This window comes from Schistocerca gregaria, unplaced genomic scaffold (assembly GCF_023897955.1).
Source record: "Schistocerca gregaria isolate iqSchGreg1 unplaced genomic scaffold, iqSchGreg1.2 ptg000066l, whole genome shotgun sequence".
Classification (NCBI taxonomy): Eukaryota; Metazoa; Arthropoda; class Insecta; order Orthoptera; family Acrididae; genus Schistocerca; species Schistocerca gregaria.
Genome location: NW_026061707.1, coordinates 15,526,111 through 15,553,267, shown reverse-complemented (window position 1 = coordinate 15,553,267; position 27,157 = coordinate 15,526,111). Strand labels below are relative to the sequence as shown.

Here is a 27,157-nt window from a genome sequence, read left to right as displayed (position 1 = left end):
ATAAAATTATTCCTCATCGTAATCCAATTGATACAAATCCTGTATGTAATCCTTGATATGTTCCTTCTCGTACTACATCTCGTCATCATTGAATTATAGTTAGTAGGGTAATTCCAAATCCAATTATGAATAAGTTAATATTAAATAGGTGGAATCATTTTGCTAGTCCTGATACTAGGACTATTGCTCCAATTGCTCCTGTTAATGGTCAAGGTCTATAGTCTACTAAGTGGAATGGGTGGTTTGAGTGAGTTGTTAACATAGGTTTAATATACTTCTCTAGAATATAGAGTTCTTAGAATTGAGAAAACATAGGCTTGAATTATTGCTACTGCTGATTCTAGAATTAATAGAAGTATTTGTCCAATAATTAGTAATGAGATTAAGTTTATTGCTATAGATGGTCCTGTGTTTCCTAATAAGGTTAATAATAAGTGTCCTGCAATTATATTTGCTGCCAACCGTACTGCTAATGTACCTGGTCGAATAACATTACTAATTGTTTCAATTAGTACTATAAATGATATTAATGCAGGCGGTGTACCTTGTGGTACAAGGTGTGTAAATATATGATTAGTATGGTTAATTCATCAAAATAATATAAATCTTAGCCATATAGGTAGGGCAATTGCAAATGTTAATGCTAAATGTCTTGTTCTAGTAAAAATATAAGGGAATAATCCTATGAAATTGTTAAATAATATTATAATAAAAATTGAGATGAAAATGAATGTTGTTCCATTAAATGATTTTGGTCCAAGAAGTGTTTTAAATTCATTATGTAAGGTTAAATTTAGTTTATTTCAGATAATGTTAATTCGTGATGGTGTAAGTCAAAATAGTGATGGGATTAATAATAGTCCTAGAAATGTTCTAGTTCAATTTAATGATAAATTAAAGATGTTAGTTGATGGGTCAAATGTTGAGAATAGATTTGTTATCATTTTCAATTTAAGTTTTTTATTTCAATTGTTCCTTTTTCTGCTCTTTTAATAAGGTTAGGTTTAAATGAGATAAGTTTATTTGATTAAACAAGATTAATGTAGCTGAAAATATAATGAATAGTGAGAATCATATAAGAGGGGATATTTGAGGGATTTGGATATAATTTCCCCATCAGAAGTAGTCGTTAATTTACTATTATTTGGTTTAAGAGACCATTACTTACTTTCAGTCATCTGACGAATTTCAAGGTGTACTAATTTTTTTTAGTTACTTTAGATTGACACTCTAATGTTATTTATTTTAACTAACTCCTTAAATTATCTTAGATAATCAGTTAATAAATAAATTTACTGAAGTTCTTTCAATTACAATTGGTATAAATCTGTGGTTTGCTCCACAGATTTCTGAGCATTGTCCAAAGAATAATCCAGGTCGATTTATTGTGAATGTTCCTTGATTTAACCGACCTGGCGTTGCATCAATTTTAACCCCTAATGCAGGAACTGCTCATGAGTGTAGAACATCTGATGCTCTTGTTAATACTCGTACTTCTGTATTTATTGGTAGGATTGTTCGGTTATCTACATCTAGTAGTCGGAATCCATCATTTTCTAGGTCTTGTTCTGGTGTTATATAAGTGTCAAATTCTACGTCTATGAAGTTTGAATATTCATATCTTCAATATCATTGTCGTCCAATGGTTTTAATTGTAATTATTGCATCTACTGAATCATCAAGTAAATATAATAGTTGTAATGATGGAAGGGCAATAAAAATTAATGTAATTGCTGGTAAAGCTGTTCAGATTGTTTCAATTAAATGTCCATGAAGTATATTACGGTTAGTATAGGCAATAAATAATATATAACTTAGGGCATAACCTACAATTACTGTAATTAATAATAATACGACCATAGTATGATCATGAAGGAATGATAATTGCTCCATTAATGGTGAAGCTCCATCTTGAAGAGATAAATTTGATCATGTTGCCATTAATAAATATTTTCTAATAAAAGGTCAAACCTTTATTTGTAGAGCTTAAATCTACTGCACTAATCTGCCATATTAGAATCTAGAGATTAATGGTAATTCTGAGTAACTATGTTCTGCAGGAGGGTTATTTTGTAGTCATTCTGTTGATCTTCTTATGTTAGCTCTAAATATAATTGCTCGGTTTGTAATCATTCTTTCTCATATAATTACAATGAATATAATGATTCCTACAATAGAAATTGTAGACCCAATTCTTGATACTACGTTTCATGATGTATATGCGTCTGGGTAGTCAGAGTATCGTCGAGGTCAAAGAATGATGTATTTAAATTTCGATCTGTTAATAATATAGTAATAGCTCCTGCTAAAACTGGAAGTGAAAGAAGGAGAAGTAATGCTGTAATAGCTACAGATCATACAAATAAAGGTGTTTGATCTAAAGTTATACTTTCTGATCGTATATTAATTGCTGTTGTAATGAAATTCACTGCACCAAGAATAGATGATACACCTGCTAAGTGCAGTGAAAAAATAGCTAGATCTACAGATGCACCCCCGTGTGCAATAGCTCCTGCTAGAGGAGGGTAAACTGTTCATCCTGTACCAGCACCATTATCTACTATAGAAGATGTAAGAAGAAGGGTTAGTGAAGGTGGTAGTAATCAAAAACTTATATTATTTATTTGTGGAAATGCTATATCTGGTGCACCAATTATTAGTGGAACAAGTCAATTACCAAATCCACCAATTATAATAGGTATTACTATAAAGAAAATTATTACGAATGCGTGAGCTGTAATAATAACATTATAAATCTGGTCATCGCCAATTAGAGATCCGGGTTGGCCAAGTTCAGCACGAATAAGTATTCTTATTGATGTTCCTACTATTCCTGCTCATGCTCCAAATATGAAGTATAAAGTACCAATGTCCTTATGGTTTGTTGACAATAATCATTTTTGCGGTAAGATGGCTGAATTTTAGGTGGTACACTGTAAATCTACTTATGAGATGTTTTCTCTCTTATCATATTTAGGTCTTATATTCAATTATGATTCTAGACTGCAATTCTAGAGGTGTAAAATTTTACTAAGGCCTAAAAGATTATTCTTTTAATTATAACTTTGAAGGTTATTAATTTGATTAACTTAAGTCCTTAGTATAATGAAATTAAGGTTGATGTTGAAATCAATCCTATTGTTGAAATTATTACTGTTATAGGAAGAATGATTCTTGATTTTTGGGACTTTATCTTTATAGATCACGAATTTTCTGTGTATGATATAATTAGAGCTGAGAATCTAATATGTATATAGTAGTAGAGTGTAATTGTAGTAAATACAACTATAATAGTTATAATAGTTGTTATATTGTTTTCTATTAATAATTGTATTACAATTCATTTTGGTAAGAATCCAAGGAATGGTGGTAGTCCACCTAAAGATAATAAAGATAAGAATATTATGAATTTAATTTCGGTTTTTATATTTCTGGCTGAATAAATTTGATTTATGAAAAATAAATTTATTTGCTTAAATAATAAAACTATAATTAATCTTAATAGTGAGTAAATAATGAAGTATAGTTCTCAGATGTTTTCTCTGACTGTTAATGATCTAATTATTCAACCTAGATGTCTGATTGATGAATATGCTAAAAGTTGTCGTAAGGATGTTTGATTTAAACCTCCTATTGCCCCAATAATAATTCTTAAGATAATAATTGTTCAAATAAAAGTTCTTAATTGAATACAATAAGATAAGACCATTATTGGGGCGATTTTTTGTCATGTTATTAATGTTAAACAATTATTTCATCTTGATGCTCCTATAACTTCTGGAAATCAGAAATGGAAAGGTGCAGCTCCAATCTTTAATAATAGTCTAGATCTAATTATTATTGATGGGATAAATTCTGTTTCCCATCCCATGGGATATTTTATTTGAATCAGCAAAATTGAAAATAATAATATTGTCGATGCTATTGCTTGGACAATAAAATATTTAATTGATGATTCATTTATTATTATATTTTTATTTCTTGTTAGGAGCGGAATAAATGAAAGTAAGTTGATCTCAAGTCCTATTCAAACCCCAAATCAGGAATTTGATGAAATGGACAGGATCGTTCCTATCATTAATGTTGATAGGAAGAGAAGTTTTGTAGAGTTGTTGGTCATTAAAAAGGAGAGGATTGATACCTCTATAAATGGGGTATGAACCCATTAGCTTGTTTAGCTTACCTTTTTACATTAAGGTGTATGATGCACGTTAGTTTTTGATACTAAAGGAGGTAGTTTAATTCTGTCTTATGTAATTTTAATGAAGATAATTATATTTACTTTATTTACCCTATCAAGGTAACCCTTTAATCAGGCACTTCATTTATTTAATATATAAATCGAAAGTTTTTTTTTTGAAATTCTTTTATGTATTATTTTGTTTAATTAGGATTAATTTATCCTGCTCATTTTTTTATATAAATATATAATAAATAATTTATATTAATATATTACATTTAATTGAAATTAAAGTATTATAAGTTCATCTTACCATTATCAATTGATTATTTTAATGCAATTATTTACCTAGGATTATAGCTACTTATGTTTTTAGCTTAAAATAGGTTATTATAATATAATATATATAATAATATGTAATTTAATATTTAATATTATTATAATTGGATATAATAAATAAAATTATTAATTTAAATATAAAATATTATAATTAATATAAATAATTACATTAATTATAATAATATAATTATGTAAATTATCTATAATTAGTTTATTTAACTAATATATATGAAAGTTAACTTAATATAAAAAAAAGAATTCATATTAATAACATATTATATTAAATTACATAATTGTATAAAATATATTTATTATATTATTTAATCTTTCTTTATTTATTAGTGAAAAGAAAGATTAAATAAGAAAGAATATAATACATTTATTGCTATACATGTTCCATATTAATCTTTAATTATATATAATAGAGAAGTTGTTGTGGTCATACATAGGGGCGTTTCTTTTTTTTTTGTTAATGTTTGTGGTTTTTTTCTTTTTTTTCTTTAAATATTTGAATCTTTTATTTTTTCCTGAATTAATAGATTTAAAATTTTCTTATTTTTTATTTTTAAAAGTTTTATTCTTGCTTGTTTATTCACTTTTTCTTTGTATTATATGTAAGTTTTGTTAGACTAAATGTTCTTTTTGCAGTAATTTGATTTAATTATCAAGTGATTTTGGATTTAGCAATTGATTTAGTATCGGCATAATTCGTGCCAGCAGCCGCGGTTATACGATTGATACAAGTGAATATTATTGGTTAAAACAGTTGTTTATATTATTAGGGTTGAAATATAAATTTGTAAGGTGAAATGTTAAAATTTATTTGTGGCCCTTTTTATGAATCTGTGAAATTTAAATAATAAACTAGGATTAGATACCCTATTATTTTAAATGTTAATTATATTTACCAGGGTACTATTAGTTAAGGTCTTTAAACCCAAAGAATTTGGCGGTATCTCATTCCATTCAGAGGAACCTACCCCATGATTGATAATACACGATTTGTTTGTATATCTCCGTTATCAGAGAATCTTTTTAGAGTTATAATTCTCAAGATTTATAATTATAAAATATTTCAGGTGAAGGTGCAGCTTATAGTTAAGAGGAGGTGGGTTACAATAGATTTTTGTTTATAACGGATTTGATAGTGAAATACTGTTAATGAAGGTGGATTTGATAGTAATTTAATTTATTTAATTTAACTGATATTGGCTCTGAGATGTGTACACATCGCCCGTCGCTCTCATTATTGATTATTCTATTTTATTTTAAAGTAGCTTCAATTTAGATGAGATAAGTCGTAACATAGTAGATGTACTGGAAAGTGTATCTAGGAAGAGTTTCAAGATATAACTTATTAGTAAAGTGTTTCATTTACACTGAAAATTTTTCTGTGCAAATCAGGATATCTTGATTATTTATTTTATTATATTTATTTTTTGTTTATTTAATTATTTAATATAAATAATTTTATTGTATTTTTGTCTTAGTATATTTTATAGAATTGATTTTTTAAATTATAGTTTATTGGTAATGTAAGTGTTTTATGAAATATTATTTTAAATTTTTTTAAGTAGATTTTATTTATTGTACCTTTTGTATCAGGGTTTATCAAAATTTTAGTATTTATTTTACTTGTCTCGATTTGCGTTGATTTATAAATAATTTATAGTTAATGTGTCATAATTATTATTAAAATATTTATAGGAATGAGATGTTAATCGTTTCCCAATATATCTAGTTTCTTAACAAAAAGTTAATTTTTTAAAGTTATTTGTTTTTATTTAATTTTTTAAGTAAAATTATTAACTTATTTATTCTATAAGGGATAAGCTTTGAGGTTAATAACCTATAATTTATTTTATAGAAATATAATAGTAAGCTTTAAACCAGCTATCTTTAAGATTACGTTTTAGTTCATTATTTTTTATTTTGATTTTATAAATATTTTAGGTTTTTTATTAAGATTATTAATTTAATTTTAAAATTTTTGTAATAATGATAGAATTAGTATATTTATTTGTATGAAATTTTTACCTTGTGAACTTATTATAAGGAACTAGGCAAAATTGATTTCCGCCTGTTTATCAAAAACATGTCCTCTTGTTTATATTTTGAGGTCTGGGCTGCTCACTGAGCGTATTTTTAAAGAGCCGCGGTATTTTGACCGTGCAAAGGTAGCATAATCATTAGTCTCTTAATTAGTGGCTGGAATGAATGGCTTGACGAGAAATCAACTGTCTCTTAATAAATTTTTGAATTTAACTTTTGAGTCAAAAGGCTTAAATTCTTCTTTAGGACGAGAAGACCCTATAGAGCTTGACATTTTACTTTTATATAGTTTTTTGTTTGTCTTTCTATATTTAATGATGATGTTTTGTTGGGGTGACATGAAGAATAGATAAACTCTTCATTATTATATCATTTATTTATGTTTGTTATTTTGATCCATAATTTATGATCATAAGATTAAGTTACCTTAGGGATAACAGCGTAATTGTTTTTGAGAGCTCATATCGACAAAGCAGATTGCGACCTCGATGTTGGATTAAGAAAAATTTTGGGTGCAGGAGCCCAATGATTAGGTCTGTTGGACCTTTAAATTCTTACATGATCTGAGTTCAGACCGGCGTGAGCCAGGTCGGTTTCTATCCTAAGATTGTTAATCCATATTAGTACGAAAGGACCATATGGTTAAAATATTTTTTGTTATATTGATTAATATTAATTTATTTACTATTTTGACAGATTAATGTGTTGAATTTAGAATTCATTTATGTAGATTTTTTCTACAAATAGTATTGATACTTTATGATTTATTTATATTTATTTTGAATTTTCTTTTATTGGTTATTTGTGTTTTAATTAGTGTTGCCTTTTTAACTTTATTAGAGCGTAAGGTTTTAGGTTATATTCAGATTCGAAAGGGTCCAAATAAGGTAGGTTTTGTTGGAATTCCTCAGCCATTTAGAGATGATATTAAGTTAATTTGTAAGGAGCAGCCAATTCCTATTATATCTAATTACCTACTTTATTATTTTTCCCCTGTTTTTAATTTAATGATTTCTTTAGCCGTTTGAGTAATTTTTCCTTATTTAACTTATATGTGTTCTTTTTCTTATGGATTTTTATTTTTTTATGTTGTACTAGATTAGGTGTTTATACTGTTATAATTGCTGGTTGATCTTCTAATTCAAATTATTCATTATTAGGTTCTCTTCGTTCTGTTGCTCAAACAATTTCTTATGAAGTTAGTTTAGCTTTAATTTTATTGTCTTTAATTATTTTAATTGGTAGTTTTAATATGTTTGATTTTATAAACTATCAGCTTTATTGTTGATTTATTATTATTTCTTTTCCTTTAGCTTTAGCTTGTTTTGCTTCTTGCTTAGCTGAAACTAATCGTACTCCTTTTGATTTTGCTGAAGGGCAATCTGAGTTAGTTTCAGGATTTAATATTGAGTATGGTGCGGGTGGTTTTACTTTAATTTTTTTAGCTGAAAATACTAGAATTGTCTTCATAAGAATGTTATTGGCTTTAATTTTTTTGGGCGGTGATTTTTATTCTTTTATATTTTTTATTAAGCTTGCTATTATATCTTTTGGTTTTATTTGGGTTCGTGGAACATTACCACAGTTCCGTTATGATAAATTAATGAACTTAGCTTGAAAAAGTTTTTTACCTTTATCTTTGAATATTTTATTTTCTTTGTTGGTTTAAAGATTTTATTTATCTCATTTGTTTAGTGAAATTTTTTGAGAAAAGTTAATAGAAGAGTTAAACTTCTAATTTTATGTTTTCAAAACATATGTTTTTCCTAAGCTTATTAACTTTATTCCTTAATTAATTTATCTCATGCGTTTGCGATATGGACATTAATTAAGAAATATGTGAAGTAAATAATTGTTAAGATTTGACCTGTTATAATATAAGGTTCTTCAACAGGTCGTTTACCAATTCACGTTAGTAAGCATACAACAACTACTATAATTCAGAATAAAATTTGATTAATAGGGTAAAATTGAATGCCTCGGAATGGTGTTTTATTATAAAATGGTAAAATTATTAAGATTCTAATTGATAAAATAATGCAATAACACCTCCTAACTTATTAGGGATAGATCGTAGAATTGCATATGCAAATAGGAAATATCATTCTGGTTGAATGTGAATTGGTGTTACTAATGGGTTGGCAGGTACAAAGATATCTGGATCTCCTAATAGGTAAGGATTAATTAAACATAGTATAATTAATAATGATGTTATTATTACAAATGTAATAAAATCCTTAAAGGTAAAGTATGGATGGAATGGAATTTTTTCAATATCTCCATTTAGTCCAAGAGGATTATTAGATCCTGTTTGGTGAAGAAAAAATAAATGAATTGCTGCTATAGCAGCAATAATAAATGGTAATACAAAATGGAATGTGAAGAATCGATTTAATGTTGCATTATCAACAGCGAATCCTCCTCATACTCATTGGACTAAATCTGTTCCTAAGTATGGGATTGCTGATAATAAATTAGTAATTACTGTTGCACCTCAAAAAGATATTTGGCCTCAGGGTAAGACATATCCTATAAATGCAGTTGTTATAACTAAAAATAAAATCACTGTACCAATTATTCAGGTATGTATATATATATAAGATCCATAGTAAATTCCCCGTCCTACATGTAAGTAAATACAAATAAAAAATATAGATGCTCCATTTGCGTGTAAGGTTCGGATAATTCAACCATTATTTACGTCTCGGCAGATGTGTACTACACTACTGAATGCTATTTCAATATTTGATGTATAATGTATAGCTAAAAATAGTCCAGTTACGATTTGAATTACCAAACATAACCCTAATAGGGATCCAAAATTTCATCAAAATGAAATATTTGTTGGGGCAGATAAGTCAATTAAAGAGTTATTAATAATTTTAATTAAAGGATGTCTTAATCGTAAGGGTTTATTCATTAGTAATTATCTTATTTTACGAATAGGTCTCTGATTAATATTGGTGATTTTAACAACTGCTAGTAGTGCTAAAAATAAATAAATTATTATTATTATTGTAATAATGAATGTTGGTCTATTATATAATTTTTCTAAAGATATTGTTATTTCTTGATAATTGATTGAATTATCAATATTTATAGTTTCGGTGTTTTTGAAAAAGTCTATAAATATAGATATATCTAGAATAATTAATATTAATATGATAAATACTCACATTATTAATGTAATAATTATAGTGATTGATTTAGGCTGAAATATTTCGTTTGATGCAATTCTTGTAATGTAAATAAATAATACTAGTATACCACCAAGAAATGTTAAAAATAAAATATATGATAATCAATATCTTTCTATTATTGTTCCTGTTATTAATCCAACTAGGAAGGTTTGAAGGATAATAAAAAGCATTATTGATATTGGGTGTCTTAATTTAATAAAATTAATATTTATTACATTTGATAATGATATAATTATTATTTTGATCATTTCAGGGGTTAGTTTATTTAAAATACCGGTTTTGGGGACCGATGGTGGAAGCTTTTCCACCTCTGAAGTTTTAAAAGTGGGGGCTGGACTTATTTCCGGTTTACAAGACCGGCGTTTTTTTTAAACTATTAAAACTAATGTTTATATTCTCTATTTTTATTTTTTATTGATTTATTTTGCTGGTGTTTATGTTTTTTCTTCTAAATGTAAACATTTATTAATGGTTCTTTTGAGATTAGAATATATTGTTCTTTCTTTATTTATGTTAGTTATTGTTTTTCTTATTGAGTTTGATTATGATTATTTTTTTCCTGTTATTTTTTTAGTTTTTTCTGTTTGTGACGGTGCTTTAGGTCTTTCTATTTTAGTTTCAATAATTCGTTCTCATGGTAATGATTTTTTTAATTCTTTTGGTTTATCTTTATGTTAAAGTATTTATTTATAACTATTTTTTGATCCCTCTTTGTTTATTAAATAATTGTTGATGGTTGGTTCATTCTTTAATGTTTCTGTCGGGTTTTGTTTTTATAATTTGTGTTTATTCATATGCTGATTTGAATATAATTAGATATTATTTTGGTATTGATTATTTTTCTTTTAGTTTAATTTTACTTAGTTTTTGGATTTGTTCTTTAATAATCACTGCTAGAGGTTCAGTTTATTTAAGTTCATATCATTCTAATTTTTTTGTTTTTATGGTTTTGATTTTAATAATTACGCTTTATTGTTCATTTGCTAGATTAAGTCTTCTTTCTTTTTATATTTTTTTGAGGCTAGATTAGTTCCTACTTTACTTTTAATTTTGGGTTGGGGTTATCAACCTGAGCGTTTGCAGGCTGGTGTTTATTTAATTTTTTATACTTTGGTTGCTAGATTACCTTTATTATTAGTTTTATTTAAGGTTTATGATTTTTCTAATACTTTATATTTTCCTTTATTGGTTGATTTTGGTTCTTATTATTTTATGTTTTATGTATTTATAATTTTGGCTTTTTTAGTTAAGATACCTATGTTTTTGGTTCATTTATGACTTCCTAAGGCTCATGTAGAGGCCCCTATTTCAGGTAGAATAATTCTTGCTGGTGTTTTATTAAAGTTAGGTGGTTATGGTATTTTTCGTGTTATAAAGGTTATTTCTTATTTGGGTTTAAAGTTTAATTATTTTTGATTGTCTTTAGGTTTATCTGGGGGTGTTATTGTAAGATTTATTTGTTTTCGTCAGGTTGATTTAAAGTCTTTAATTGCATATTCTTCTGTTGCTCATATAAGAATGGTTATTGGTGGATTGATGACTATGAATTGATGAGGTTGTGTAGGTTCTCTTTCTCTAATGGTTGGTCATGGTTTATGTTCTTCTGGTTTTTTTATCTTTTTTTAGAGCTGTTTATACTTTGTATATATATTCTTATTCTCAGCATGGGAATTATTATTCTGGTGTTTATACTTGTTCTCTTGGTTATTTTCGTGAATATCATCTTTTACTTTTACATTGATTGCCTTTAAATATTCTCTGTTTAAAGGGTGAATATTTCTTTGTTTAGTTTGCTTAAGTATTTTAATTAAAAATATTGTTTTGTGGAATCAATGATATGAAGTTTTTCATCTTAGGCCGTGAATTTATTTTCTATTTGTTCTTTGAGTTTTTTTTCTTTGTTTATTTCGAGAACTATAATTTTTATTTTAGGTATTTATTATTTAATAATTGATTATAGAGTTTTTGTTGAGTGAGAGCTTTTCAATTTAAATGGTTCTATAGTTGTTATAACTTTAATTTTGGATTGAATATCTCTTATTTTTATATCTTTTGTTATATATATTTCTTCTTTGGTTATTTATTAGAGAGAGGATTATATATCTGGTGAAAAGAATATAAATCGTTTTATTATTATTGTTTTAATATTTATTCTTTCTATAGGTTTTTTAATTATTAGTCCTCATTTAATTAGAATTTTATTAGGTTGAGATGGTTTAGGTTTAGTTTCGTATTGTTTAGTTATTTATTATCAAAATGTAAAATCTTATAGTGCTGGTATATTAACTGCACTTTCTAATCGTATTGGTGATGTTGCTATTTTAATTTCTATTGCATGAATGTTAAATTTTGGTGGTTGAAATTATATTTATTATTATGATTTTATTTCTAATTCTTTTGAAATAAAGCTCATTACTATATTAATTGTTTTAGCAGCTATAACTAAGAGAGCTCAGATTCCTTTCTCTTCATGACTTCCTGCTGCTATAGCAGCTCCTACTCCTGTTTCTGCTTTAGTTCATTCTTCTACTCTTGTTACTGCTGGTGTTTATTTATTAATTCGTTTTAGACCAATATTGGATACTTATAATTGTGGTTGATTTTTACTTTTAATTGGTTGTATAACTATATTTATGGCTGGATTGGGCGCTAATTTTGAGTTTGATTTAAAGAAGATTATTGCTCTTTCTACTTTAAGACAACTTGGTTTAATAATAAGAATTTTGGCTATAGGTTATCCAAAGCTTGCATTTTTTCATTTATTGGCTCATGCTTTATTTAAGGCATTATTATTTATATGTGCAGGTTCAATAATTCATAATTTGAAGGATTCTCAGGATGTTCGTTTTATAGGATCAATTGTTAATTTCATACCTTTAACTTCAGTTTGTTTTAATGTTTCTAGTTTATCTTTGTGTGGAATACCTTTTTTAGCGGGATTTTATTCAAAGGATTTAATTCTTGAGATGGTTTGTTTAAGATGAATTAATTGTTTAATTTTTTTTCTTTATTTTTTTTCTACTGGTTTAACTGCTTCTTATTCTTTTCGTTTGTTTTATTATTCAATATCTGGTGATAATAATTTTTATTCTAGATTTTCTTTTGATGATAAGGGTTATTATATTTCATTTGGAATAATTGGTCTATTGTTTGTTGCTGTTTTTGGTGGTAGTCTTTTATCTTGATTAATTTTTCCTATTCCTCATGTGATTGCTTTACCTTATTATTTAAAGTTTTTAACTATTACAGTTGTTATTTTAGGTGCTTATTTAGGTTATCTTATTTCTAATTTTGATTTTTCTCATAATTTATTTTCTTTAAGTATACTTTCTTTTGTTAGATTTGCTGGTTCTATATGATTTATACCTTTTCTTTCAACTAAGTTTATTAGATATATTCCTTTAAAAATAGGTTATTATTCATCTAAGTCATTTGATTATGGTTGAGGTGAATTACTTGGTGGTCAAGGTTTATATAGATTATTTATTTATTTAATTGGTTATATTCAAGGTTGATATGATTCTAATTTCCAGATTTATCTTTTAACTTTTATTTTTTGAATATTTATTTTGGTAATATTGTTTTTCGTTTACTTAAATAGCTTATAATTAGAGTGTGACACTGAAGATGTTTAGGAAGTATTTTTACTTTTAAGTATTTATAAATATAGATATATTATTTTTACAGTGAAAATGTAATGTTTTATTTAAACTATATAAATTTTAGAAATGTTAACGGAGTTTAACCGCTAATATAAAAAGTTAGCAGCTTTCATATTGGCTTTACATTTCCTTAATTGGAACTATTATAGTTCAATTATATTATTAACAGTAATACGCCTCTTTTTGGCTTCAATTAATAAGAATAAGGGTAGTACATACCAATCTTCCAGGTCGAAACTGACTGCAATATTTCGCTTCTTATTCTATTTAAGGTTGATTGATAATATCAATACTTTTTGAATGCAACCCAAATGTTATATTTAACTACAACCCTTTATTCTGCTCATTGTAATGCTCCTTGGTTTCATTCATGGTATAGTCCTCCTAATAGAACAAGAATAAAAAATATTGTTGATACTGTTCAGATTATAATGTCTGAAGTTTTAAAAATAATTACAATTGGTAGAATTAGTGCAATTTCTACATCAAAAATTAAAAAGATTACTGCGATTAGGAAGAATCGTATTGAGAATGGTATTCGTGCTGATCTTTTTGGATCAAACCCACATTCAAATGGTGATCTTTTTTCTCGATCATTAATTAATTTTTTTGATAGTGTTGTTGCCAGGATTATAACAATTATTGGAATAATAAATCTAATGAAAACTCTTGTTGATAGAATTAGAATTGTTTTTCTTGATTTATATCAAGCTTTCTGATTGAAAGTCAAATGTACTATTTATACTAGAAAAACAATTATCTACCTCATCAATAAATAGAGATATATAAGAATAATCATACTACGTCTACGAAGTGTCAGTATCATGCTGCTGCTTCAAATCCAAAGTGATGTCTTGGTGAAAATTGATTTATTGAGTGTCGAAGTAGACATGTTGATAAAAAGATTGTTCCAATAATTACGTGTAAACCATGGAATCCTGTTGCAACAAAGAATGTTGATCCATAAACTGCATCTGCAATGGTAAAAGGTGCTTCTCAATATTCATATGCTTGAAGTATTGTAAAGTATAGTCCTAATAACACTGTGAAGAATAATCCTTGTAGTGCTTGAGTATGATTAGATTCCATTAAACTATGATGTGCTCATGTTACTGTTACTCCTGATGCTAAAAGAATAGCTGTATTAAGTAATGGAATTTGTATAGGGTTAAAGGGTTGAATTCCTATTGGAGGTCATAGTATTCCTAGTTCAATTGTTGGTGCTAATCTTCTTCTAAAGAATGCTCAAAAAAAAGAAACGAAAAATAATACCTCTGATGCAATAAATAAAATTATTCCTCATCGTAATCCAATTGATACAAATCCTGTATGTAATCCTTGATATGTTCCTTCTCGTACTACATCTCGTCATCATTGAATTATAGTTAGTAGGGTAATTCCAAATCCAATTATGAATAAGTTAATATTAAATAGGTGGAATCATTTTGCTAGTCCTGATACTAGGACTATTGCTCCAATTGCTCCTGTTAATGGTCAAGGTCTATAGTCTACTAAGTGGAATGGGTGGTTTGAGTGAGTTGTTAACATAGGTTTAATATACTTCTCTAGAATATAGAGTTCTTAGAATTGAGAAAACATAGGCTTGAATTATTGCTACTGCTGATTCTAGAATTAATAGAAGTATTTGTCCAATAATTAGTAATGAGATTAAGTTTATTGCTATAGATGGTCCTGTGTTTCCTAATAAGGTTAATAATAAGTGTCCTGCAATTATATTTGCTGCCAACCGTACTGATAATGTACCTGGTCGAATAACATTACTAACTGTTTCAATTAGTACTATAAATGATATTAATGCAGGCGGTGTACCTTGTGGTACAAGGTGTGTAAATATATGATTAGTATGGTTAATTCATCAAAATAATATAAATCTTAGCCATATAGGTAGGGCAATTGCAAATGTTAATGCTAAATGTCTTGTTCTAGTAAAAATATAAGGGAATAATCCTATGAAATTGTTAAATAATATTATAATAAAAATTGAGATGAAAATGAATGTTGTTCCATTAAATGATTTTGGTCCAAGAAGTGTTTTAAATTCATTATGTAAGGTTAAATTTAGTTTATTTCAGATAATGTTAATTCGTGATGGTGTAAGTCAAAATAGTGATGGGATTAATAATAGTCCTAGAAATGTTCTAGTTCAATTTAATGATAAATTAAAGATGTTAGTTGGTGGGTCAAATGTTGAGAATAGATTTGTTATCATTTTCAATTTAAGTTTTTTATTTCAATTGTTCCTTTTTCTGCTCTTTTAATAAGGTTAGGTTTAAATGAGAAGAAGTTTATTTGATTAAACAAGATTAATGTAGCTGAAAATATAATGAATAGTGAGAATCATATAAGAGGGGATATTTGAGGGATTTGGATATAATTTCCCCATCAGAAGTAGTCGTTAATTTACTATTATTTGGTTTAAGAGACCATTACTTACTTTCAGTCATCTGATGAATTTCAAGGTGTTCTAATTTTTTTTAGTTACTTTAGATTGACACTCTAATGTTATTTATTTTAACTAACTCCTTAAATTATCTTAGATAATCACTTAATAAATAAATTTACTGAAGTTCTTTCAATTACAATTGGTATAAATCTGTGGTTTGCTCCATAGATTTCTGAGCATTGTCCAAAGAATAATCCAGGTCGATTTATTGTGAATGTTCCTTGATTTAACCGACCTGGCGTTGCATCAATTTTAACCCCTAATGCAGGAACTGCTCATGAGTGTAGAACATCTGATGCTCTTGTTAATACTCGTACTTCTGTATTTATTGGTAGGATTGTTCGGTTATCTACATCTAGTAGTCGGAATCCATCATTTTCTAGGTCTTGTTCTGGTGTTATATAAGTGTCAAATTCTACGTCTATGAAGTCTGAATATTCATATCTTCAATATCATTGTCGTCCAATGGTTTTAATTGTAATTATTGCATCTACTGAATCATCAAGTAAATATAATAGTCGTAATGATGGAAGGGCAATAAAAATTAATGTAATTGCTGGTAAAGCTGTTCAGATTGTTTCAATTAAATGTCCATGAAGTATATTACGGTTAGTATAGGCAATAAATAATATATAACTTAGGGCATAACCTACAATTACTGTAATTAATAATAATACGACCATAGTATGATCATGAAAGAATGATAATTGCTCCATTAATGGTGAAGCTCCATCTTGAAGAGATCATGTTGCCATTAATAAATATTTTCTAATAAAAGGTCAAACCTTTATTTGTAGAGCTTAAATCTACTGCACTAATCTGCCATATTAGAATATAGAGATTAATGGTAATTCTGAGTAACTATGTTCTGCAGGAGGGTTATTTTGTAGTCATTCTGTTGATCTTCTTATGTTAGCTCTAAATATAATTGCTCGGTTTGTAATCATTCTTTCTCATATAATTACAATGAATATAATGATTCCTACAATAGAAATTGTAGACCCAATTCTTGATACTACGTTTCATGATGTATATGCGTCTGGGTAGTCAGAGTATCGTCGAGGTATTCCTGCTAATCCTAGGAAGTGTTGAGGAAAGAATGTTAAATTTACTCCAATGAATATAATTGTAAATTGGATTTTTAATCATGTATTATTTATAGTTAATCCTGTAAATAGTGGATATCATTGAATGACACCTCCTATAATTGCAAATACTGCTCCTATAGATAATACATAATGAAAGTGGGCTACTACATAATATGTATCATGTAATACAATATCAAGTGATGAATTTGCTATTCCTGTTAATCCACCAATTGTAAATAGGAAAATAAATCCTAGAGCTCATAATAATGGTGGTTTGAACTTGAATTTAGTTCCATATAATGTAGCTAATCATCTAAATACCTTAATTCCTGTAGGTACAGCAATAATTATTGTTGCTGATGTAAAATATGCTCGTGTGTCAACATCCATTCCTACTGTAAATATATGATGTGCTCATACAATAAATCCTATTAGTCCAATTGATAGTATAGCATAAATTATACCTAATGTTCCAAATGATTCAATTTTTCCTCTTTCTTGACATACAATATGTGAAATAATTCCGAACCCCGGTAGAATTAAAATATAAACTTCTGGGTGTAAAGAATCAAAATAGATGTTGATATAGAATTGGGTCACCCCCTCCTGCATTATCAACAGCGAATCCTCCTCATACTCATTGGACTAAATCTGTTCCTAAGTATGGGATTGCTGATAATAAATTAGTAATTACTGTTGCACCTCAAAAAGATATTTGGCCTCAGGGTAAGACATATCCTATAAATGCAGTTGCTATAACTAAAAATAAAATCACTGTACCAATTATTCAGGTATGTATATATATATAAGATCCATAGTAAATTCCCCGTCCTACATGTAAGTAAATACAAATAAAAAATATAGATGCTCCATTTGCGTGTAAGGTTCGGATAATTCAACCATTATTTACGTCTCGGCAGATGTGTACTACACTACTGAATGCTATTTCAATATTTGATGTATAATGTATAGCTAAAAATAGTCCAGTTACGATTTGAATTACCAAACATAACCCTAATAGGGATCCAAAATTGTTTTTGGATTTGTTCTTTAATAATCACTGCTAGAGGTTCAGTTTATTTAAGTTCATATCATTCTAATTTTTTTGTTTTTATGGTTTTGATTTTAATAATTATGCTTTATTGTTCATTTGCTAGATTAAGTCTTCTTTCTTTTTATATTTTTTTTGAGGCTAGATTAGTTCCTACTTTACTTTTAATTTTGGGTTGGGGTTATCAACCTGAGCGTTTGCAGGCTGGTGTTTATTTAATTTTTTATACTTTGGTTGCTAGATTACCTTTATTATTAGTATTATTTAAGGTTTATGATTTTTCTAATACTTTATATTTTCCTTTATTGGTTGATTTTGGTTCTTATTATTTTATGTTTTATGTATTTATAATTTTGGCTTTTTTAGTTAAGATACCTATGTTTTTGGTTCATTTATGACTTCCTAAAGCTCATGTAGAGGCCCCTATTTCAGGTAGAATAATTCTTGCTGGTGTTTTATTAAAGTTAGGTGGTTATGGTATTTTTCGTGCTATAAAGGTTTTTTCTTATTTGGGTTTAAAGTTTAATTATTTTTGATTGACTTTAGGTTTATCTGGGGGTGTTATTGTAAGATTTATTTGTTTTCGTCAGGTTGATTTAAAGTCTTTAATTGCATATTCTTCTGTTGCCCATATAAGAATGGTTATTGGTGGATTGATGACTATGAATTGATGAGGTTGTGTAGGTTCTCTTTCTCTAATGGTTGGTCATGGTTTATGTTCTTCTGGTTTATTTTGTTTATCTAATATTATTTATGAACGTTTAGGTAGACGAAGATTATTAATTAACAAGGGTATAATTAATTTGATGCCAGGAATGGCTTTATGATGATTTCTTTTAAGATCATCAAATATGGCTGCTCCTCCTTCTTTAAATTTGGTAGGTGAAATTAGATTATTAAATAGAATTATATCTTGATCTTCTTTTAGATTCTTTGCTTTGATTTTTTTATCTTTTTTTAGAGCTGTTTATACTTTGTATATATATTCTTATTCTCAGCATGGGAATTATTATTCTGGTGTTTATACTTGTTCTCTTGGTTATTTTCGTGAATATCATCTTTTACTTTTACATTGATTGCCTTTAAATATTCTCTGTTTAAAGGGTGAACATTTCTTTTGTTTAGTTTGCTTAAGTATTTTAATTAAAAATATTGTTTTGTGGAATCAATGATATGAAGTTTTTCATCTTAGGCCGTGAATTTATTTTCTATTTGTTCTTTGAGTTCTTTTTCTTTGTTTATTTCGAGAACTATAATTTTTATTTTAGGTATTTATTATTTAATAATTGATTATAGAGTTTTTGTTGAGTGAGAGCTTTTCAATTTAAATGGTTCTATAGTTGTTATAACTTTAATTTTGGATTGAATATCTCTTAATTTTATATCTTTTGTTATATATATTTCTTCTTTGGTTATTTATTATAGAGAGGATTATATATCTGGTGAAAAGAATATAAATCGTTTTATTATTATTGTTTTAATATTTGTTCTTTCTATAGGTTTTTTAATTATTAGTCCTAATTTAATTAGAATTTTATTAGGTTGAGATGGTTTAGGTTTAGTTTCTTATTGTTTAGTTATTTATTATCAAAATGTAAAATCTTATAGTGCTGGTGTTATATAAGTGTCAAATTCTACGTCTATGAAGTCTGAATATTCATATCTTCAATATCATTGTCGTCCAATGGTTTTAATTGTAATTATTGCATCTACTGAATCATCAAGTATATATAATAGTCGTAATGATGGAAGGGCAATAAAAATTAATGTAATTGCTGGTAAAGCTGTTCAGATTGTTTCAATTAAATGTCCATGAAGTATATTACGGTTAGTATAGGCAATAAATAATATATAACTTAGGGCATAACCTACAATTACTGTAATTAATAATAATACGACCATAGTATGATCATGAAAGAATGATAATTGCTCCATTCATGGTGAAGCTCCATCTTGAAGAGATAAATTTGATCATGTTGCCATTAATAAATATTTTCTAATAAAAGGTCAAACCTTTATTTGTAGAGCTTAAATCTACTGCACTAATCTGCCATATTAGAATCTAGAGATTAATGGTAATTCTGAGTAACTATGTTCTGCAGGAGGGTTATTTTGTAGTCATTCTGTTGATCTTCTTATGTTAGCTCTAAATATAATTGCTCGGTTTGTAATCATTCTTTCTCATATAATTACAATGAATATAATGATTCCTACAATAGAAATTGTAGACCCAATTCTTGATACTACGTTTCATGATGTATATGCGTCTGGGTAGTCAGAGTATCGTCGAGGTATTCCTGCTAATCCTAGGAAGTGTTGAGGAAAGAATGTTAAATTTACTCCAATGAATACAATTGTAAATTGGATTTTTAATCATGTATTATTTATAGTTAATCCTGTAAATAGTGGATATCATTGAATGACACCTCCTATAATTGCAAATACTGCTCCTATAGATAATACATAATGAAAGTGGGCTACTACATAATATGTATCATGTAATACAATATCAAGTGATGAATTTGCTATTCCTGTTAATCCACCAATTGTAAATAGGAAAATAAATCCTAGAGCTCATAATAATGGTGGTTTGAACTTGAATTTAGTTCCATATAATGTAGCTAATCATCTAAATACCTTAATTCCTGTAGGTACAGCAATAATTATTGTTGCTGATGTAAAATATGCTCGTGTGTCAACATCCATTCCTACTGTAAATATATGATGTGCTCATACAATAAATCCTATTAGTCCAATTGATAGTATAGCATAAATTATACCTAATGTTCCAAATGATTCAATTTTTCCTCTTTCTTGACATACAATATGTGAAATAATTCCGAACCCCGGTAGAATTAAAATATAAACTTCTGGGTGTAAAGAATCAAAATAGATGTTGATATAGAATTGGGTCACCCCCTCCTGCAGGGTCAAAGAATGATGTATTTAAATTTCGATCTGTTAATAATATAGTAATAGCTCCTGCTAAAACTGGAAGTGAAAGAAGGAGAAGTAATGCTGTAATAGCTACAGATCATACAAATAAAGGTGTTTAATCTAAAGTTATACTTTCTGATCGTATATTAATTGCTGTTGTAATGAAATTCACTGCACCAAGAATAGATGATACACCTGCTAAGTGCAGTGAAAAAATAGCTAGATCTACAGATGCACCCCCGTGTGCAATAGCTCCTGCTAGAGGAGGGTAAACTGTTCATCCTGTACCAGCACCATTATCTACTATAGAAGATGTAAGAAGAAGGGTTAGTGAAGGTGATAGTAATCAAAAACTTATATTATTTATTCGTGGAAATGCTATATCTGGTGCACCAATTATTAGTGGAACAAGTCAATTACCAAATCCACCAATTATAATAGGTATTACTATAAAGAAAATTATTACGAATGCGTGAGCTGTAATAATAACATTATAAATCTGGTCATCCCCAATTAGAGATCCGGGTTGGCCAAGTTCAGCACGAATAAGTATTCTTATTGATGTTCCTACTATTCCTGCTCATGCTCCAAATATGAAGTATAAAGTACCAATGTCCTTATGGTTTGTTGAGAATAATCATTTTTGCGGTAAGATGGCTGAATTTTAGGTGGTAGACTGTAAATCTACTTATGAGATGTTTTCTCTCTTATCATATTTAGGTCTTATATTCAATTATGATTCTAGACTGCAATTCTAGAGGTGTAAAATTTTACTAAGGCCTAAAAGATTATTCTTTTAATTATAACTTTGAAGGTTATTAGTTTGATTAACTTAAGTCCTTAGTATAATGAAATTAAGGTTGATGTTGAAATCAATCCTATTGTTGAAATTATTACTGTTATAGGAAGAATGATTCTTGATTTTTGGGACTTTATCTTTATAGATCACGAATTTTCTGTGTATGATATAATTAGAGCTGAGAATCTAATATGTATATAGTAGTAGAGTGTAATTGTAGTTAATACAACTATAATAGTTATAATAGTTGTTATATTGTTTTCTATTAATGATTGTATTACAATTCATTTTGGTAAGAATCCAAGGAATGGTGGTAGTCCACCTAAAGATAATAAAGATAAGAATATTATGAATTTAATTTCGGTTTTTATATTTCTGGCTGAATAAATTTGATTTATGAAAAATAAATTTATTTGCTTAAATAATAAAACTATAATTAATCTTAATAGTGAGTAAATAATGAAGTATAGTTCTCAGATGTTTTCTCTGACTGTTAATGATCTAATTATTCAACCTAGATGTCTGATTGATGAATATGCTAAAAGTTGTCGTAAGGATGTTTGATTTAAACCTCCTATTGCCCCAATAATAATTCTTAAGATAATAATTGTTCAAATAAAAGTTCTTAATTGAATACAATAAGATAAGACCATTATTGGGGCGATTTTTTGTCATGTTATTAATGTTAAACAATTATTTCATCTTGATGCTCCTATAACTTCTGGAAATCAGAAATGGAAAGGTGCAGCTCCAATCTTTAATAATAGTCTAGATCTAATTATTATTGATGGGATAAATTCTGTTTCCCATCCCATGGGATATTTTATTTGAATCAGCAAAATTGAAAATAATAATATTGTCGATGCTATTGCTTGGACAATAAAATATTTAATTGATGATTCATTTATTATTATATTTTTATTTCTTGTTAGGAGCGGAATAAATGAAAGTAAGTTGATCTCAAGTCCTATTCAAACCCCAAATCAGGAATTTGATGAAATGGACAGGATCGTTCCTATCATTAATGTTGATAGGAAGAGAAGTTTTGTAGAGTTGTTGGTCATTAAAAAGGAGAGGATTGATACCTCTATAAATGGGGTATGAACCCATTAGCTTGTTTAGCTTACCTTTTTACATTAAGGTGTATGATGCACGTTAGTTTTTGGTACTAAAGGAGGTAGTTTAATTCTATCTTATGTAATTTTAATGAAGGTAATTTTATTTACTTTATTTACCCTATCAAGGTAACCCTTTAATCAGGCACTTCATTTATTTAATATATAAATCGAAAGTTTTTTTTTGAAATTCTTTTATGTATTATTTTGTTTAATTAGGATTAATTTATCCTGCTCATTTTTTTATATATATATATATATAATAAATAATTTATATTAATATATTACATTTAATTGAAATTAAAGTATTATAAGTTCATCTTACCATTATCAATTGATTATTTTAATGCAATTATTTACCTAGGATTATAGCTACTTATGTTTTTAACTTAAAATAGGTTATTATAATATAATATATATAATAATATGTAATTTCATATTTAATATTATTATAATTGGAAATAATAAATAAAATTATTAATTTAAATATAAAATATTATAATGAATATAAATAATTATATAAATTATAATAATATAATTATGTAAATTATCTATAATTAGATTATTTAACTAATATATATGAAAGTTAACTTAATATAAAAAAAAGAATTCATATTAATAACATATTATATTAAATTACATAATTGTATAAAATATATTTATTATATTATTTAATCTTTCTTTATTTATTAGTGAAAAGAAAGATTAAATAAGAAAGAATATAATACATTTATTGCTATACATGTTCCATATTAATCTTTAATTATATATAATAGAGAAGTTGTTGTGGTCATACATAGGGGCGTTTCTTTTTTTTTTTGTTAATGTTTGTGGTTTTTTCTTTTTTTTCTTTAAATATTTGAATCTTTTATTTTTTCCTGAATTAATAGATTTAAAATTTTCTTATTTTTTATTTTTAAAAGTTTTATTCTTGCTTGTTTATTCACTTTTTCTTTGTATTATATGTAAGTTTTGTTAGACTAAATGTTCTTTTTGCAGTAATTTGATTTAATTATCAAGTGATTTTGGATTTAGCAATTGATTTAGTATCGGCATAATTCGTGCCAGCAGCCGCGGTTATACGATTGATACAAGTGAATATTATTGGTTAAAACAGTTGTTTATATTATTAGGGTTGATATATAAATTTGTAAGGTGAAATGTTAAAATTTATTTGTGGCCCTTTTTATGAATCTGTGAAATTTAAATAATAAACTAGGATTAGATACCCTATTATTTTAAATGTTAATTATATTTACCAGGGTACTATTAGTTAAGGTCTTTAAACCCAAAGAATTTGGCGGTATCTCATTCCATTCAGAGGAACCTACCCCATGATTGATAATACACGATTTACTCTACTTAATTTATTTGTTTGTATATCTCCGTTATCAGAGAATCTTTTTAGAGTTATAATTCTCAAGATTAATAATTATAAAATATTTCAGGTCAAGGTGCACCTTATAGTTAAGAGGAGGTGGGTTACAATAGATTTTTGTTTATAACGGATTTGATAGTGAAATACTGTTAATGAAGGTGGATTTGATAGTAATTTAATTTATTTAATTTAACTGATATTGGCTCTGAGATGTGTACACATCGCCCGTCGCTCTCATTATTGATTATTCTATTTTATTTTAAAGTAGCTTCAATTTAGATGAGATAAGTCGTAACATAGTAGATGTACTGGAAAGTGTATCTAGGAAGAGTTTCAAGATATAACTTATTAGTAAAGTGTTTCATTTACACTGAAAATTTTTCTGTGCAAATCAGGATATCTTGATTATTTATTTTATTATATTTATTTTTTGTTTATTTAATTATTTAATATAAATAATTTTATTGTATTTTTGTCTTAGTATATTTTATAGAATTGATTTTTTAAATTATAGTTTATTAGTAATGTAAGTGTTTTATGAAATATTATTTTAAATTTTTTTTAGTAGATTTTATTTATTGTACCTTTTGTATCAGGGTTTATCAAAATTTTAGTATTTATTTTACTTGTCTCGATTTGGGTTGATTTATAAATAATTTATAGTTAATGTATCATAATTATTATTAAATTATTTATAGAAATGAGATGTTAATCGTTTCCCAAGATATCTAGTTTCTTAAGAAACAATTTAATTTTTTAAAGTTATTTGTTTTTAATTAATTTTTTAAGTAAAAATATTAACTTATTTATTCTTTAAGGGATAAGCTTTGAAGTTAATAACCTATAATTTATTTTATAGAAATATAATAGTAAGCTTTAAACCAGCTATCTTTAAGATTACGTTTTAGTTCATTATTTTTTATTTTGATTTTATAAATATTTTAGGTTTTTTATTAAGATTATTAATTTAATTTTAAAATTTTTGTAATAATGATAGAATTAGTATATTTATTTGTATGAAATTTTTACCTTGTGAACTTATTATAAGGAACTAGGCAAAATTGATTTCCGCCTGTTTATCAAAAACATGTCCTCTTGTTTATATTTTGAGGTCTGGCCTGCTCACTGAGCGTATTTTTAAAGAGCCGCGGTATTTTGACCGTGCAAAGGTAGCATAATCATTAGTCTCTTAATTAGTGGCTGGAATGAATGGCTTGACGAGAAATCAACTGTCTCTTAATAAATTTTTGAATTTAACTTTTGAGTCAAAAGGCTTAAATTCTTCTTTAGGACGAGAAGACCCTATAGAGCTTGACATTTTACTTTTATATAGTTTTTTGTTTGTCTTTCTATATTTAATGATGATGTTTTGTTGGGGTGACATGAAGAATAGATAAACTCTTCATTATTATATCATTTATTTATGTTTGTTATTTTGATCCATAATTTATGATCATAAGATTAAGTTACCTTAGGGATAACAGCGTAATTGTTTTTGAGAGCTCATATCGACAAAGCAGATTGCGACCGCGATGTTGGATTAAGAAAAATTTTGGGTGCAGGAGCCCAATGATTAGGTCTGTTCGACCTTTAAATTCTTACATGATCTGAGTTCAGACCGGCGTGAGCCAGGTCAGTTTCTATCCATAGATTGTTAATCCATATTAGTACGAAAGGACCATATGGTTAAAATATTTTTTGTTATATTGATTAATATTAATTTATTTACTATTTTGACAGATTAATGTGTTGAATTTAGAATTCATTTATGTAGATTTTTTCTACAAATAGTATTGATACTTTATGATTTATTTATATTTATTTTGAATTTTCTTTTATTGGTTATTTGTGTTTTAATTAGTGTTGCCTTTTTAATTTTATTAGAGCGTAAGGTTTTAGGTTATATTCAGATTCGAAAGGGTCCAAATAAGGTAGGTTTTGTTGGAATTCCTCAGCCATTTAGAGATGCTATTAAGTTAATTTGTAAGGAGCAGCCAATTCCTATTATATCTAATTACCTACTTTATTATTTTTCCCCTGTTTTTAATTTAATGATTTCTTTAGCCGTTTGAGTAATTTTTCCTTATTTAACTTATATGTGTTCTTTTTCTTATGGATTTTTATTTTTTTTATGTTGTACTAGATTAGGTGTTTATACTGTTATAATTGCTGGTTGATCTTCTAATTCAAATTATTCATTATTAGGTTCTCTTCGTTCTGTTGCTCAAACAATTTCTTATGAAGTTAGTTTAGCTTTAATTTTATTGTCTTTAATTATTTTAATTGGTAGTTTTAATATGTTTGATTTTATAAACTATCAGCTTTATTGTTGATTTATTATTATTTCTTTTCCTTTAGCTTTAGCTTGTTTTGCTTCTTGCTTAGCTGAAACTAATCGTACTCCTTTTGATTTTGCTGAAGGGGAATCTGAGTTAGTTTCAGGATTTAATATTGAGTATGGTGCGGGTGGTTTTACTTTAATTTTTTTAGCTGAATATACTAGAATTGTCTTCATAAGAATGTTATTGGCTTTAATTTTTTTGGGCATGGTTTTTATTCTTTTATATTTTTTATTAAGCTTGCTATTATATCTTTTGGTTTTATTTGGGTTCGTGGAACATTACCACGGTTCCGTTATGATAAATTAATGTACTTAGCTTGAAAAAGTTTTTTACCTTTATCTTTGAATTTTTTTATTTTCTTTGTTGGTTTAAAGATTTTATTTATCTCATTTGTTTAGTGAAATTTTTTGAGAAAAGTTAATAGAAGAGTTAAACTTCTAATTTTATGTTTTCAAAACATATGCTTTTCCTAAGCTAATTAACTTTATTCCTTAATTAATTTATCTCATGCGTTTGTGACATGGACATTAATTAAGAAATATGTGAAGTA

The 27,157-nt window shown here is 26.9% G+C and overlaps 1 protein-coding gene and 1 long non-coding RNA gene across 2 annotated transcripts in view; one reads left to right on the top strand and one right to left on the bottom strand.

Moving 5' to 3' along the window:
• Positions 1 to 27,157, bottom strand: part of LOC126301313 (NADH-ubiquinone oxidoreductase chain 5-like) — a 51,540-nt gene that overhangs the window by 16,432 nt on the left and 7,951 nt on the right. The window lies entirely within an intron of this gene.
• LOC126301318 (uncharacterized) lies at positions 7,019 to 25,993 on the top strand. The gene is made up of 2 exons (XR_007553031.1): positions 7,019 to 7,104; positions 25,843 to 25,993. It is a non-coding gene; the product is annotated as an uncharacterized LOC126301318 (long non-coding RNA).